Source organism: Prunus mume, linkage group LG8, assembly GCF_029339155.1.
Source record: "Prunus mume cultivar Tortuosa linkage group LG8, ASM2933915v1, whole genome shotgun sequence".
Classification (NCBI taxonomy): domain Eukaryota; kingdom Viridiplantae; phylum Streptophyta; class Magnoliopsida; order Rosales; family Rosaceae; genus Prunus; species Prunus mume.
The window spans coordinates 718,478-736,013 of NC_142705.1; the positions used below are offsets into that span (position 1 = coordinate 718,478).

At 44.8% G+C, this 17,536-nt stretch overlaps 1 protein-coding gene and 1 non-coding gene across 2 annotated transcripts in view; one reads left to right on the top strand and one right to left on the bottom strand.

Annotated features, from left to right (window-relative positions):
- Window positions 1–10,693, bottom strand: part of LOC103343134 (uncharacterized) — a 13,845-nt gene extending 3,152 nt beyond the window's left edge. The window contains exon 1 of the mRNA XM_089042580.1: window positions 1–10,693. This exon is cut by the window's left edge and continues 3,152 nt beyond it. The gene's annotated coding sequence lies outside the window, so the exon portion shown is untranslated.
- Window positions 10,694–12,223: 1,530 nt separating this feature from the next.
- On the top strand, window positions 12,224–12,297 carry TRNAD-GUC (transfer RNA aspartic acid (anticodon GUC)). Its single transcript has one exon. It is a non-coding gene; the product is annotated as a tRNA-Asp (tRNA).
- Window positions 12,298–17,536: the final 5,239 nt, after the last annotated feature.

Consider the following 17,536-nt stretch of genomic DNA (forward strand, 5'->3'; position numbering starts at 1 on the left):
GGAGCAACCCCCCAGGTTCCAGACCCAGGAGTCAACTTTCCCGTATGAGCATTCGGTACATGTATCAGTCCGTGGAAGAGTGAAAGGGTCACCACTACTGAGGATCTCCCCCCTAATCTTAGATAGGTCGTCTGAGGGTTCGCCGCGGTTCATTGCTGTGCTTACACACTAGGCTACCCTTCTCCGAAAGCTCCGCGGGACCACCTACCACTAGTCTTCGGCCGGAGGGGTTTATTGCACAAAAACGCCGGGACGCAGGCTCCCGAAGAGGGAAGCCCAACGAATGTCAGATGCAAAGCTCCGCACCTCATTAAGATCATATTGGCATACTCTCCCAAAAAAAAAAGAGCAGACCCCATTGAAGACGAGAGTGAGGTACAACAAGGCCATTTCTGTCCACCGACCTTCTCACGGAGCCGTACGTGGACGTTACCGCTCATACAGCTCCCAGCCAGCAAGCAGTTAGCCTTCCTCTACAAAGAATGGAAGTGTGGATGAATCGACATCAAATAGAGGAATTAGGTTTTTCTTTTCAGCAAGAACATGATAAGAGCATCTCTTTCACAAAAACCTACGGACCCCCCCTATCCTGCCACTTATAGCATCAGGTTATATGCATTATGAGCTCCACGGCTTTGAGATATAACTCACTGCCGGGATTCTGTAATTGGTCGACCAGCATATGGAGATCATCCCGGGTTACTATTTCTCCCGGGCTCATCCCTTGTGCTAGTTTTTGAGCCACGTCCAACCGTCCTGGAATAATTGGAAAAAATATTCGCGAAGGCTTCGACAATCGCGGCTGCCTTTTCCCGTAAAACATTCGCCGAATCGTCGGCCTGTGCCTGTGGCAGGTCCACTTCAGCCAAAAAGTTCGGGATGTTCGGAGGGGTCGGGGGAGTTGGGATGTGGTTTTTTAATTTCAACCACTTTAACCTTTTTTTCCATTCGAACTTCATTTTTTTTTTTGTACTAGTCTATACAATGAGCACTGTTAACTATCTGCTTCAAAAAGATAGTGATAAGAAAATTAGAGCATACATTATGGATACCTTCCTGAAGTCTGGTTCTCTTAAACTGTCGGAAAGGATCGTAGCCAACCGTTGTGACCGGCTTCGCGAGACCATTTCGGTCTACACATGGCTAAGCTCTATGGCCCTTCTTCACTCACTCACAAAACTAGGCTTCTATACGATGATTGAAAAAGTCATTCTTGTCTTGTAACTTAGTACACGGAACACTAACAGAATCTCTGGCATTGGGCAGGTGAACCTGGCTACACAACAACTGTTACTATAGCGGAGGATCTAGTTCCACACCAATCTGCTTATATAAATAAATAGCGTACCTACGATCGCTTGCTTGATTGCCCTCTTTTTAGCTACTTACTCGGGAACTAGCTTCGCACCTCACCCCGAGAACTCAAAGGTGCGTAGCTTGTTCCACAATTAAACGGTTCTGCGTGTATCCCCTCACCTAATACCACCTACTCAGGGTTGAAAGAAAGTAGCTAAATCGCCTGTATAACAGATCTACGAATAGCCAACGCCTCTAACAACGTATTTTAGGGCGGTTCCTTAGGCACCTTCACATCTACATCTACTTATAAAAAGCACGTACACACAAGCAAGCTTGAATCCTGTTATCTTAACTGAGAATGCCGTTACTTATAGCCTTTTCACGGCAGCTACACATTGGTCGAGAGACTCACACGACAGTCGATACTCAGGATTTTTTTTAGCTAAATGGCCTGTAGACTAGAATAGTAAACCTCACCTTAATTTAACATCTGCTTGAACTCCCGATCTACTTTTAAACAAAAAAACTTCTGATTAGAAGATTAGTATATGAATTCCCTGGTTACTTTCTTTCCAAAGCCCCGCATGAGCAAGCCAAGCTACTCACTAAGACTGCCCAAGCTACTCATGCCAAGCAGCTAACTTCGAGACAACTAAGGGCAAACTTCGAGCTAGAACTAATGGATTAGCATTAATAGTAAGTTACCAGGGGGGGTTTCTTTCCTATGCTTGCTGGCTAAACAGAGCTGCCTTCCACACATTCACTGAAACCGGAGTATGCTACTCGCCTTAGGCAAAACCCGGAGTCTCTTGCTTTATTAACCCCATTCTCCTATCTTAAATAAGGCCTGAACGGGGGCATAAAAGCCTTGGAACGGAAGCCGCACCCGATTCGACTCACCATTATTAGGACCTCCTTGTCTGCCCATTACCCCACTTCCTTAATCCAAATAGACATAGGAGAAGCTGAGCTAACTAACCTAAGTACGTAGCTAAAGTTCTCAAACAAGAGTTCCCCTTACTCGTATTGCAGGCATACTCGCTGAACATTCCCTTCGTAGACCACAAACAAGATCTATGAGCAAATAGATGAATTCAAGCGATAGCAATGAGGCATCCAAGCTCTTCTCTGCGAACCGATCACAAGGCGGATTTACTATGATGAATTGGGATCCGCGTTAACCAACTCGCCTGCAATCTCGCTTTCAGTCTTCTCGTTGTCATTACACATTTCAACTAGCCGTGTGTGTGCAGTGGAGGAAGCAAACCGATATCGGATGTGTGCGCAAGAGCCTTGTTTACACTTTATTGCATGCTCATTGAGACAATGCCTCTTCTTTGGTTATGCGACTAGGAAAAGTGATCCACAAAGAGATTCATGTGATGTTGTTGTTTCGCTTGGCCCAACTGCTGACACCCCGCCTGCCAGATGCTCTTGCTGTGAGCCTTTTCTTTATATCTGTACCGAATTCGATCTCTATTAAGCTATTCTTTCTGGCTTGATCACAGACATTGGGACAAAGACAATTGGAATTACACCCTACAAGGAGCTGGTCTAAGCCTTCCTTTCGTGCTCGCTTTCGTTTGCTACTGACCCCGCGGTGGATGACCAGGGTCCCCTCTGGAGATAAGGGCGGAGGGTGGGGAAGGTAGATGTGATAGAATGAGAGATCACTATTTTGATTATTAGTGGTCAGTTGCGATATGCGATATCCGTTCCCTTGGAAATGAATTCACTTCTTTCATTCCCCACCACCCATGGAAAGGCCTTCCTTCTCGGATCATCGGATCAAGGGATTCCTATTCAGCGAATTCGGCATCTGATGGTGAGGCCTATGATGTGCCGAAAAGAGTGACTAGTAGTACCACGATGAAAATGACTTGACGAATGCCAGAAAGAAATGTCCCGAGTGCCAAAAAACATGAAATTGACCTGAAAGAAGGTCCCTAATGCCATAAGGAATTACTAGACAGAATGAGTAGTCTTTTTTATTTACAAATACAAGTTGTCGAGAAATACGGTGTTGAGAAACAAGTGCCAGGATGCGTTAAGGCGCTTCATCATGAAGAGTCGTATTGCGCTTCCTTGTCTCGCTCAGTCTCACGAGTGGAAATTGAAGCTTCTCTCCCTGCCATGGAGAGGAGTTACAGTCGAGTCGCTAGCCAGGAAGCACTTTTCCACTGCCTAAGCTCCGAGCTCACCCAGCTGACTAATTTCACCCACTTTTTCAACGACTTTTCTCAGAAATTCATCAAAAACAGAGTCCTTTTTTGCTACTTCTGATCGGCACTCTCGCTTTGACCGAAAACAACAGATACCCTTACCTTACTTGTCTATACGAGGAGATTTTAATCACTTCTTTTCTTTGTCGCCTACGGGATGTTTTAGGTGAGGAATTAGGGAGCCGTTTAGGAGTTAGTAGGATCGATTGACCCCCCACGGAAAAGCTGCTTTGTCGGACCATCCATGAATGCCCTGCCTTAGCTGAGATGTCGATCTAGCCCTTCTTAATTAATCCGGTTTGTCAGAAAGGTATGTGATTCGTGTCTCTTCGAAGGTTGATTTCGATTGGCTGCTTTGTGTTCAGTCTGTTCTTATTCCAGACTGGAAATAGAACTCAGAAAGCTTCACCTTGCCGAGTCCGATGGGTTTCCCAATGGTTCGAGTCTTAGTTAGGTCTTCCTGGTCGACTAACTGTTGTGAGAATTAGTGAGTTAGGAGGTGTGCCTTAATCTTCCGAAGGTGCTTGAAGGTCTCTCTACTTATAGCATAATCGATCCTCCTAGTTAGCAAGCCTTGTCATTCGGATGAAAAGAATGTTATCCTAATGAAAGCCGGATTCCTCCCTTATCAATGTTTGAGATACCTGGTTGTGCCAATTGCCCTAGTGGACAATATGACTTTTATGCCTGGCGTCGGATCTTATGTTCTTCAGATGCTCGGCTTATCTGCCAGTTGTCTGGCTGCAAAAGGAAGAGGTTAGTTCAGCCAAAAAGAAGTTCCTTGAAGATAGATTCTTCTTTCTGTCCCACCAGTCAAAGCAGCTAGCTAAGCAAACCTTTAATATCTTTATTTTTTTTCATTAGCAACCGGGTCAAGGGTTCAGTTGCAATAAACTATGGCACCTAAAAATGTTATTCAACCAGTACGGCTCTTGATCCAATTTCATTTGTGATTGAAGACTCTACTCACGCTCTAAGGGGGTTTCCCAACCTTAATTCCTGCATCAAAAGTGACCTGAAAGAAAGGAGAATAATCCAGCTGGAACAGAAGGGCGCCTTGGATCAGAAGGAGGCCTATTATGTAATAGTGGTGGATGACTCGAGTTGTCAGAGATCTCTTTTGAAGAAGAAGAGCCCCATTTGAGTCGAGAAATCCCTCCTGGGCTAAACAATTCTAGTATGCATAAAAGACGGGCTTAATGAATAACTAGTAATCAAATAGAGTGGTTCCACTGATCAAGTAGTCCCGTGAGCCAGCCAATAGAGTAAGGAATAAGAAAAAGGACTTGGCGTAATGCTTTCATTCAAGTAGGGGGTAGGGCCAGGCCAGTAAAGTAGGCAGCAAATGGTCCAGGGATAAGTCTGTCAATATATCATCCCTCTTACTGATGCGGGGCAACTCCTTTAGAGGAATTGGAAGTATGAAACTAGACTCACTCTCCACAATTGGATGAATCAAAAACAGGCTACACTTAGATCGATTTTTCCAAAAGAAACCTATTACCAGTCTTCTTTCTTTCTATATTAGGTGCAACAAAGGAAGATCTAGGTGAGGTTGAGTGCTCGCTTTCTTCCATCGATCGGAGCTCTTTGGATTGATCACTTGTCAAGGACAGCCCGGAATTCCCGCTGACTGTCCAGCAACAGAGCCATAGCATAAACAGTAAGTCATATTATCGGGCAACTCCATCCACGACAAGGTCTTGGTCTGGGGCTTCGACCCATAGAGAACAGGGTGGCTCTCAAACTTAAACACATGTGGTAGGGTCTAATTCAGTGATCGAAGCGTCCGAGACAAATCTTTAGGTAGAAAAAGTCTACGAGGGCTTGCCCACCAGATGAATCCATGAATGAGACTTCATCCATATATTCTACGAAATTGTAGAGACAGCGACTGGTTTATGTAATTATAATCGCGGCGAAGGATTCTTTGCCACTTTAGCGAGGGCGAGCCTGAATCCTTATTTTTTTTTGTTTACGAGCGGAAATACGGATTGACATTGAAAATGAAATCAAATAGTCCATGGAATGAAAACATATAAGAAAGACGAATCCAATCTCCAGGGGCGCCCTCCCTATAAAGAGTAAGCACTCAACGATTCACAAATTCAAGAGAAAGGGTCCGGGAGGGGGCAAAAGAGCAAGGTGACTTCAATCTTGGAGAGACCCTGGCGGAATCAACAGCATGGGGATCATCGTGGGTCAATATTCTCCACGATTAAGACTCGAAAAACACGCTCTACGGCCAAGGGCACTATAAACGCTCTTTGTCGTCTTTCATAGCAAACACCTGAAATGGAAAAAAAAAAGAATGATTTTGACTAATGAAAATGGCCGTAGAATGAGTTCTACCTGGTTGAGAGCTCTCCTTGGCTTTCATACCCTCTCCCTATCGGTCGAGCCTCTTTCAGACCCTTGTTTTTTGTGTCCACCCATACCATATAGGATACATTCATCCATAAATGCAGAGAAGGGTGCATCTGAGCATCTATATCCATATACACAATACACCACATGGCGACACTTTAATTGGAAGGTCTAACGACGCATTCATTCTCAAGGATCCATACGCGACATCATGAAAGGGTATTGGAATACGCAAGAGCAATGGATGGATAGGCGGTTTTTTCGGCCAGGTTACTGAGACGGATAAAAGGTTAGACCACTAACGGAGTAGTAGTTTGGGGCTTTCAAGCTGGCTCTTTCTGGCATGGACGTAGGGAAGAGTACAACATGGAAGGCTGTGACGGAACATAGTATTTACACCTAAATGAAAGGGGCTTAGTGAATTCTTCTTCACGGAAGTCTTGTTCAACTTATTTAGGTAAGCACTAAGGGAAGGGCGGCACTCTGCGATTCACCTGGAAGAGCTTTCTTAGCTGGAGTCAAGGACATTGCTGGGCTGGGCTTTTGGAGACTTCCTTTCTTTTAAGCTGCCACGGCGAGCTTTGGTTAAAACTAAGTGCTTCCTTATTTAGGATAATACATATAATACTAGAGGTTACTCATTCGGCAGATGAACTACAACCCCCTCGCGGGCGGGGAAGGCTTTCCAAAAGGCTCCTTCGTCACTCACCGATGTTGATGAAAGTGGGAATCCCTCTGGTCCACCCCTTCTTTCTTTGTAGATATAAGTCCACGATGTCAGTCAATTCTTGGAACCCTTTTAGCAGGTTAGCAGGAACTGGCGAAGTCTTTGGCGTCCCCCGGCGGTACTCTCTAATAAAGTCCCTCTTTTTCACATCTCCTATTTGGAACGAATGACTTATTCGCAGGATTTCTACTAAATTGGGTAATATTCAATTTCATAAAGACACGATCCAATCCTCCATTGTATAGGGCAAAAAGTGGTATTATGAGCCGGGTATCTTCTTCAAAAAGAAGAAGGGAGCCGCTTCCCGACGGCTGAGGGGACTAATCCTTGAACTAAAGACCGACACGCTATTCCATTCCGAACAAAGGAAGGATAAGGATAAGGGAGACTCATTCTCTTTCTCTCCTCGTAGCTCAGTAGCTAAGCTAAGAGTTCTTTCTATAGCTGTTGATGAGCCCAGGAGATAGAAGGTAGTTGGCTTTTGAGTTCAGCAAGAATACCGGATGACTTGCCTTCGAAGTTCTTAGTTCTTTCCTAGTGGACTGACTATAAAAGACGAGTTAGGAATTCTCTTATCTATCCATTGTAGATAGGAGTTCTCCTCTGTAGCTAGCCAATAAGGCAACTGAGGGAAAGGACAAGCAAGCTCTTAAGTCCCTGGCTGACACCACCAGCTGAACACCAACACGGGCCTCAGCGCGGTCGGTTGGCAGCTAAGGGAATTCTACGCGTTCAGGCAAAGAATTTTGGCATACAAACTTGCAAACCTGAGATCTTCCTTTCCGGTTACATTGGCTTGGCCTTTTGGCCAAGCAGATAGCACATGACAAAGAGTTTTTACACCCATGAGCTAAGGCACCACCCTTCTTTCTGACCCGGATTGGAAGAATTGTCCACATACTGAGGTTTTGGGTCTTCATGAGTAGTTCTTGTCTACGATCCCTTTAAGTTTTATCCTTTGAGCATTTTCCTGACAAAAGACTTTCCCTGGGGTTGGGACTCTTTGGACAGGACTAGTTGCTTCGATTCCACTCATGTCAGCTCATAACTTCGCTCCTCGATCGCTTTATCTTTCTAGTGATGCGGGAAGGGAATGAGAATTAGACTCCTATAAGCAGTTCGGGAGCATCGGCATCTATTTGGTATAATATAACGACCTGATCTCTTTGCTTTCGATGGCTGCTCGGGGCAAAGGGCTGAAACATGGTGGAAATGCCCTTGAGACGAGAATCCCGTTGAAATGGAAAGTACTTGGTCGAGTTGGCTTAAGCCCGAATCCATCCTTACGGAAGAAGGGTGGGATATCGGCTGCGAGAGAGAGTCCTTCTTGTTCACCTCCGCCTCCCGACGCTGCTGACCCCTACCGGGACCTTTATTTGCTACAAGACTAATAAAAATTGTATAGTTCGTTGCACTCACCCTTCGTTTCTGTTAATCATTCATGACCCCTGAATGGAAGATAAAAGACTTTACTATGCAAGTTGTCTGTCGGTCCCCGTTGGGTAATTGTTTCAACAGAGGCAAGGAGTACCACTGGACTATCCCACTAGCGATCCTACTTCAACGACATTCTCGTAATACGTAATCTTTGTATCCCGATCCTGTAGGAGTGGCAGCCGCGATCGATGAAGATCTTTATTTTTATTCTTAAAAGAAAGGGCAAGCACCGAAAGACAGGAATGATCAAAGAGAGGCCGAAAGGTGGGCATTGTCTCATATCGTGACATAGATCTAGCTGCACAGCAAACACTCCGCATATCTACCTACGTCAATCTTTCCCCTTGCTTTCATTTCTTTCACTGGAACCAGTTCCATTCTTCCTTCTCTCAATCAAACAAAGGAAGGGAATGCACCAAAAAAGAGGAATCTCCTAATATGATGTGCAAAATTAGGCATAGGCATTTCTTTTTGTATTACAACAAAAATTTTACAATAGAAAAGTAACGGAGAACGAGAAGGGACTCATGAGGGTATGAATGAATCAAGATAGTATTGATGAATAAAGGGTCGCAGACCGGTAGGCCGTTTATGCACTATAAACACTAGAAGACTGAGTAGCTGTCCATTACGTAACAGCCCATCCTGCTTCCTGCTATCGCATATCAGCTGTTAACAGAGATGCTTGCTTACATACGAGATTTTTTCTTTTTTTAAGGAGAGTCCAATGAAAGAATAAGCGAATAAGCGGGAAGATTGCATAAATTCAATTCCCGAAAGGGATCTGCGTCAAAGAAAGAGAAGAGATGCTGAAACAACTACGGGGAAAGAAGAAATAGACAAAACAATGAAAGAGACTACTGAAGTCCAGTCCGAAGAGAAGCATATGAATGACGGTCTCCCTAAAACTGTGAAAGAACAGATGTTAGATGAGCTACTAGCAGACAAAGAGAGGATGCAAGGACAACTTAACGAACTAATCACGAGCCGGATAGATGAGGCACAGACAATACTATACAAACTATACCTCAATGAGAAAGAAAGAGATGGAACAAAAGAAAGAAAAAGACTGAAAAAAGAACGCTGGAGTGAACTTTATAAAGAATATAAAGAACATGAAGGTGGGACAGATCAATGGAAAGAAGAAGGAAAATACGATCTTACTGTCAGGGATGAAACACTAAGAGATAATGGTGTACACGATACCACCACTGCACTAAAGAACAAAAATGAATTGACCAAAGAACAACTACAAGCCATAAAAGATGAAGTCAAAGCTAAACAACCTAAACTATATGACCACAAACCTTCCAAGAAAAAGAATAAAGGCAAACCATGGAAAGGAAAGAAACCGAAAGGGTTTGGAAAATAAACCAAAAGGTAAACCACCGCCTTAATGGAAAAACGAAAGGTGAGAAGTAGGAGGCGCAACACACAGGCAACAGAGGCGGGGGACAGAATGCGGGCGTAGGCAACAAAGGTGGGGAAGTTGCGCCTGGGAGGAGCTTCTTCCTTTCTTCTATTTAATATTAAATAGGTACCACCAGTTGCTCTATTAAGAGGAGTACTTAAGCTACCTTATGAATAGGTATCACTAGTAGCTCTTCTTTAAAAGAAACCCATTTTTTCTAGTCTCTTCTCTTATGAGAAAAGGAAATCCATCTGCCTACGACTTTTAAGCAACGAAGCGAGCCTATTATTAAGTATTAAGTAAGGTGGGTGAGCGAGTGGCAGTGCAGTCAGTAACGTCGACAGAGGGGCCCTCCCCCGTTAATAGTATTAACTAAGGGCTTTAGCTGAATAGAGTACCAAGGACTCTGAAACAAGGCTGGCGAGCCTACACAACTACCTTAACCAACCTGTCCTGAATTGAACCTATCTTTTCTATATGCATTTCATGTTCCATCCCAGGTGACGCAACAATCTATCAAAGAAGCAATTCGTCACAAGACATAAAATGTCAATATCAACTGTTGGACCAGATTTAGTTGGTTTGTCAATCACGAAGCTCCAGTATCGCAACCAGTTACAAACTTCGAAGTGGGACCAAGGTTCTCAGATGGACGGTACACAGCGAGGTGCTTTGTCTCAAGAAACATCGCAAGATGCCAAAACCATCTAAGGGATCAGTCCGGAGTCTGAAGCCAATGCTGCCAGGCAGGAAGAGTATAATAGGAAGATTCCCGGGAGGAATCGCTCGCGAAAACGAATCCTTGTCGGAGTAACCGTCTATAGCGTGTTTTTGGCTCCTCAGAACTTGACTTTGAATTCGATCAGTTAGATGACGTGATTTTAGGCATAGACCTGGTTTTCCTTCTGTGAGATAAGTCGACAAGTTCACTCGTTGCATCGGTCTGTCCAAGGGGCTGGATCCCAAGGCTCTTCTTAGTCTAACATGATTGTTGTAACCTCGGTGGGTTGCTGGTTGCTCATTGGATTTTGATGGAATTCAGTGACAGTCCACTCCTTAGGTCATACCAAGGTGCCCTCCCCTACCTATAGGTTCCCCGTAACGAGGGATCCGGGGAGATCGCCGTGTCGGCATACCATAATTAGTGGAGGATCGACTCTTTGTCTAGTGAGGAAATCACGGGACAGCAAGCCGGTCACCAACGTAAATCTAAAGATTGATAACAGATTTGCACCTGCTAGCTCTGTAGATCTTAATTCTATTCTATTTTTCTATTTATCCTTGGTGGGAATTCCCCCATCTAACCTTAATGGTAATGGGACAGGGGCAGGGAAGAGGGCGTTAAATATTAAGTAATCGATATGAATCGTTTTACAAAGCTCTTTCCTTACCTAATTCGTGTGTCGCCGCGGAGATGGCAGTTGTTCGAAGACTTTCCGGTCCTAATGGGATTCTTAAAACGAATCTTATTAGTGGCTGCTGATAGTCTTACCAAGCAAGGAGTCGTGCATAGCCGTCTACTTGTATGCGAAGGAAGTCTAGCGGCTTATGCGAAAGTCTGGTGCTTTGCATGTTGCGCTTTATCTAAAGCAATGTGCTGGCTCTTTACAATTAGCATATGGAGGAGATAAACGCCCTCCTGAGCTTCTGGCTGTCTTTCTTCTCTCTAAAATTCTCTTGGTAGCGAAGAAGGTTGATAAGTCTTTATTTGAGCCAATGACCTCACCAGTCTGTGATGCGGACCGAGCTGACGTGATGGTCAATCGCTTAAAAGCTACCTTCTTTGATAGATATCACGGTATACCCCTGGATAGATCGTATTCCCCTTTCCCTTCTTTGGGCTAACAACCAGACTGAAGGCAAGGACTAAGTCTAAGTAGCGATCTCTGCGTGCTGTGATCGAATAACTCAGTCCGGAACTATTCGCTTTATAGCTTGCCAGCTTTTACGCTTTCCTTTTTTCCTTGTTCCTACTTCCTTGGTTTTCCAAGAAGAAGGGACTTTTAGGCGTCAGATTCTTTTGCTTCTCCTAAGATATAAGGGGTTAGTCAATCCAGCGAAGAAGTCAGATGTCTACCTAGATTAGTCCACTGAAGGAAAGAAATATACTGGATTTTACCTTAGCACAGGCGCTAATAATCATTCCAGAACAGGAACTCTAACTCATCAAGAAGAAAGAAGGAGTTTATCCAGAGGTTTCAATAAACTGGCAATAGCCCAGAAGAAGAAATCTTATTAGAAGAGTAAAGAAGAAGCTAACAACGCATAAGAATTTATTAGCAGTGGCTACGTCCATTACTTCATAAGGAATGGTAAGCGCGGGAACTCAGGAGATTAAGAACTAGACTTTTAAGGCCGAAAGAAGACTTCTAGTAGTCTTCAGAAGAAAGGAAGAAACCCTCCGATTGCTGCTTTAGTTCTCCGGGTCGAGGGAAGGAATAGCGATAGATTTCTATAGAGCATCCAGGAACAAGCAGATTCAATCGGACGACGAATTCTTGCGTGGTCCAAGGAAATCAAAGGTCCGCTTCCACGATTTCATCTATATGGAATCTCAACATATCAGAATAGCTTATATAGTCATGATTCAATTCATGAATTAGCCCACTATGAGTATGAGTCTACTGCATTTAAAAATATATATATATATTTTAGTATATCATTCGTGTCTCTGTTACAACACGGCGAAACAAAAAGGTTCGAATGAAATCCAATGAGAAAAAATAATAAGAATTTTTAGGCTGTATACCTAATTTTCCTGGGATTGTAGTTCAATCGGTCAGAGCACCGCCCTGTCAAGGCGGAAGCTGCGGGTTCGAGCCCCGTCAGTCCCTACCTTCGATGCCCATTTGTTGATTAATCTGGGGCGGTATTCATCCCCGGCTTTGGTGCCTTTCCTCGCCCTCTTTCATTTGGTAATACCCTTTGATTGACTGCATTTGCTTATCCTGGTATATAGGTAGTGAACTTCTGTCCTGTCGTATTGTCCTTATTGAGTTATCCTAGCAAGAATCCCCCATCGACTAAGAAAGCTATGTATTGATTACTATAAGAAGGAAGCCCCGCTATCTATCTCTGCTTTCCTGTCTTCCTATCTTTCTGCCTATCTGTCTTTCCTCTTTCTGCTTTGTCTTTCTCGCTGTCGGTAGAGATTAGTATTTCCTAAGTTGTCTGAGGCTGAGCTTCCCTACTTCTGTACTTGGTTGCCTGTCTCTAAGCTGTACTTCCTTGCCTGTATCTAAGTAGGTACGTCTCGCTTCGCTCCTCATTTCCTTGCCGTCTTTCAATTCTGACTATTGAGAAATATCCATGAGTCTGTCCCCCCGCGAGTAAATAAGCTAACCTTGGCTTCCCCTTCGACTGAGGCGGACTTGAGCCTAGTTATTGACTTCCTGAACCTTAAACAAGTTATCAAAGAAGTGGATTTGCTCACAGCTTCTCCTTCGTTCCTAGACCAACAGCTTAGCTTACCTTAGCCCAGCCGTACGTCCTACTGCTTACCTTAGCCCAACCATAGGTCCTACAGCTTCGATGGCAGAATGATTGACCGGGCCGCTTGGCCCACTTGAACTAGCAGCCCTACCTGCTGCCGTACCTGTCTGTGAATGAACTTCTGGATATTCACCTACCAACACAACCCGGGCCACGCCGGGACTTTCTTTATCCATTCAATCAAACTAGGGAAGTGGTTAGAGAAGCAGTAGCTGCTATGCGAGTTAGATCGGTCAAGTTTTGATGTAGATATAGTCGCCCTCTTCTCTATGTCATAAAGTCGCTTATAATTAATGGTTGTTCACTTCAGATGTGATACGTTGTTCACTTCGGATGTGGTGGATGAACCCTGATCGATGCGGTTCAGGCCGTTTGATTGAACTACGCTAAGCTGAGACTTTCTCTTGTGCTTCGGGCGATCATAGTGGATTTGATAATAGAAATAGCGAGCGGTCCGCCTTCCTTCTTCGCCTTTTCAATTTCAAGTAATGATAGGACTCATGGGCCAAAAGGATATTGTCTTGAATTTGTCTTTCAGGAACAAAGGCGCTGAGCGCAGCGAAGTGGAAGACCAGAGGGGCCAAAGGCGCGGGGTTCAGAAAGGGAGGAAGGGTTTGAGCCTATTTGCAAGGATCTTAGATAGGATTTTGTAAGAATTGTTACACAGGCTAATGGGTCTGAATTGACCAGTGTTCCCAGGGTTAGGGACTTTGGGAATAAGGGCAATATGGGTTTTGTTGAGTTCCTGTAGACAAAGTCTCCCATAATCAAAGTCTTTTGGCATACCAATCAGTGAAACTCTAAGCTATCACAGCTACATCCACTCATAAATGCTCTGCTGCTCGGGGAACACTCGTTACGAAGAAAAGGGGAGCTCGTCCTACACTAGGTCACCCTCGTCCCTACACTAGCTTCTCCCTCTCCCTATACGGTCGAGTTACCCCGCCCATTTCCTCTCAGACAAGCACGTAACCATCTCCAGTCGAGCTAGCGGCTCTATCTTCTACTGATATCGAGCTAGGTCCAGATAGCTAAATTGATTGTATGACCATTTCTGGACGTTTCTACGGCCAGGGATGCAAAGACATCCTATCGATCGATTTCTGTATAGCGCCCTCTCGGCGTAAGATTTTGATTGGAAGATTGGGTGAAGCCTAGCTTCTTTCTTTCTTGCCTCTGCATAGGAATTGGAGCTCCTTCTGAGTAGAATGAGGAGAGTGCAGACGCTTTCACAGATGCCCGGAGCTGTAGTCTTTACACACTAAGTAAGCACGCTTTGAAGCTATAAGTGAGCTGCCCTTTCGCCTGAGGCTTTCGGACAAGACTAAGTTGCTCCAGTTGGTTAGTAACCTCCCTCTTACGCTTCTGAGACAGCATCTCTATCAGCTAGTAAGCTAGCCGCTACTATTGTTTTTAAGGCGTTTGCGCAATCGGCTTGTTGGTTGGCTTACGCTAGCTTAATTACGCTAGTTGAGCTTGTATTGTAGCTAAAAGTCGTCTTAATTGCTTTCCTCTTCCTCTCCCCTTCTTCGGCTACTAATAAGGGGGCCGCTCATAGCCCTTGCCCAGCCCAGCCATTCCATCATCGAGTTCGGACCGGCACTCCGTTAAAGCGGTTAGTCACAGAATCCCTGAAGTCATATTCACCTGATCCTGATTGCGTTGGGTGTTGTGGAGGGAATGCACGCAGCCAATCGGTTCTCTGCTGCTTTAGCCGTCCCCGTAGAAAAGAAGGGAAAAAGGAGAGAAAGAACCTCTTGCCACTGTTCTTGCCCGCGCAACTTTCCCCGATATGAATATGAAAGTAATGCTCTCTTATGGCACCCGGTCATTTAAGCACCTACAATATCTTACGGCAGCTAAAGCAAGTGACTTAGTTATTCCACAGCATTCCGATCAATACCAGTAAAAGGATCCCCGATCGAATCAGAAATTGCAGAGTTAGGGAGACTTCCTCGCTTAGCTCGTAGCTGCCATTACCAAAGAAAGGGGAAGGTATTAATTAAGATAAAGTCATCATTTCATTAGTGCCATTCTAGTAGTGGAATAGAAACCTCCGCTTGATCCTGAATCTTTTGATCGTCTGATGGCATCCTTCGGTGATTTATGCGCAGCACATAGTTTCCCAACCTCTACATTGAAGTCTACAGCTGGGCTAGCTGCTCCTCCTCCTGCCGCCTATTCAGCTCCTCCGGCCGCCTACGGAAGTGGTAGAGCCACCTAAAGTGCTTTATAGAAAGTAGTCCCATGCATTCCTACAAATGTAAATGGTATCGCTAGACGGTAAGGAAAGAGAAAGGGCCTTTCAGCCTCTGCTCGAGTTCCTCTTTTTTATGTTTATGGTCTTTCTCGAGGCGCTCAGGCAGCAAAACATTCAGAATGAAACAGTTGCCTATTTGAATAATCTTACAAGCGGGACAATCCTAGATTACGGTTACGGAAAAAGCGGATGTGGTAGATGTTATACAGGACTTTTTTGACTCTGGGACCATGCCTAGAGGTCTCAATAATACCTTTATTGCCCTTATCCCAAAAGGTGAAGGCTCCTCTCGCTTATCACAATTTCGTCCCATTAGTTTATGTAATGTTGTTTATAAGGCCATTATGACTAACCTTTTTCAAAGGTGTTTCAAAAACTCTAAGAAGACTGTAGACCCCCGGCGGATTGGTTCAGTGGAAGACTACCGGGATGGAAATACTTTTTTATATCCTCTGCTGGAAAACCGACACTCATTAAGTAAGTTCTAGGGGTCTTCCTATGCATTAGGGGACCCGCCTAAGGATTCCTTTTTCTATTGCTGAAGAATAATACTATAGAGACTTTTTCTTTTTTTGGTCTAAAGCTGGAGGATTGGAAGGCTTTCGCTGGGTTAATTGGAAACTGTGAAAAAGCCTATAGACAAGGGTGGTCTCGGTATAGTTTCCATGGAAAACCAAGGCGCTTTTGGGAAACATGAGCTGGGATTGGGCAGTGGATAATTTGAGTCTTGAGAGCAGAATTATCAAGGGGAAGTATTGTATCAGTATGAAGGGCTTAACTCCCAACTTCTGCTGTGTGGAAGGCGGTTAATTGGGAATGGAGCTTAGTCTCTAACAATGTTTGCTGCCGAGTAAGGAATGGCGCGTCCATAAACATGATCCCAACGGGGGTGCGCAGGCAGCGGGGAGTCTTAAAGCTATTCGCTTACCGAAGACAAAGAGGACGGATAAGCTGGTATGAACGCAAAACTCCTCAGGATGCTATTCAGCTAAAGGGGGTTCTCGATTGCGCTCTGAAATTCAGCGGCAGTTCCTAACAGCACATAAAGACGGCGTCACGGCAACATGAAGTGGACGGAATCAGGACCTGCAAGACGGAGAACAGGCGTAGGCTACCAAGAGCCGAAACGCGTGAGTACGCCGTCCGTCAGTAGATCCGTGTTGTAGTTGTTGTTGTTGTTTCGTTTCCCCCTAGTGGTGGAACCGCCTGAAGTCAAGACCGGTCAAGAGCAGAAAGCAAGCGTGAGTTATGGTTTCGGAAGAAGAAGGAAGAGCTCCCAAGTCGAGTCCGGCTTGTTCCCTTGCTTGAGTAAGAGATAGATATTCCTTGTCTGTACTCAGGCAGGTAGTAGCAGTAGGACTGGACGTTAGGCTATTTCATAGCGCCTGGTAGTCCCATGCCTTATCTGTACTTGTGTTTGAGAGAGCTCGACAGAAAGAGAGGGTGGTCGTAGATCAGAGAGAGGAATAGGCGAGCGCCATTATGATTATTAGTTGTCAGTGCCGTTCTAGTAGTGGAATAAAAACTTCCCTCCCTGTGGTCGGTCACTCTTTCTGGCCTTTCCGTTGGGAAGCTCGCGCTAAACGCCCTTCGGTGGTCTCTCGAGCGTCCTTCTTGCAAATCAAAGGTGGTCGCTAGTTCCCCCTCTCAATCCACAGCTTTCTCTCGGAAATGCCATCTCTGGTTTTCTTTGATCTTTGAAGTAAATTAATCGGGCTTTTGTGAAAAGTTGTTGGTATGCCGGATAGAAGGGTTAGTAAGGCGGCTTTGCGAGAATCTCATCACTGGCAAAAGAAATAATAACTGCCCACACATCAGTGACCTGTGTCTGTTGAGTCCTGAAGCCCGAGCGGTGAATAAGAGATCTTTTAATCCCATAAGCAAGAAGAATAAGGAGCTGTCTTCTATGACCCAAAGGTGCAAAAGAAGGAGAAGCTTTTGGGGATGCAACATGTTTTGCTTGCCTTATTATTAGAGAAAGGGGCGCGGTGTTCAAGCTAGTACGTACGTTGGTTTAACAAATAGAAGAATAACTAAACAACTATAAGCCAATAGCGAATATGGCACGACACACGAGGGTAAGCCAATCAATCAAGCAAGACAAGCCCGGTGTTAAAGCGAATAGGCCCAGCCAAGAGGGTCAACTCTCCAATATAAGGTAAGGCTCGGATCCGCTGGTAACGTTCATAAACTCCTCTAATTCATATAGCACATTCCCTAGCTTTTGTAGCAAAGGCTTGTGTCCTGTATACAAAAAAGTATTTGTATATAGGCTTGTAAGGGTCGGCATCTCTTTGCCTCTATCTGGCAGGCATATGTCG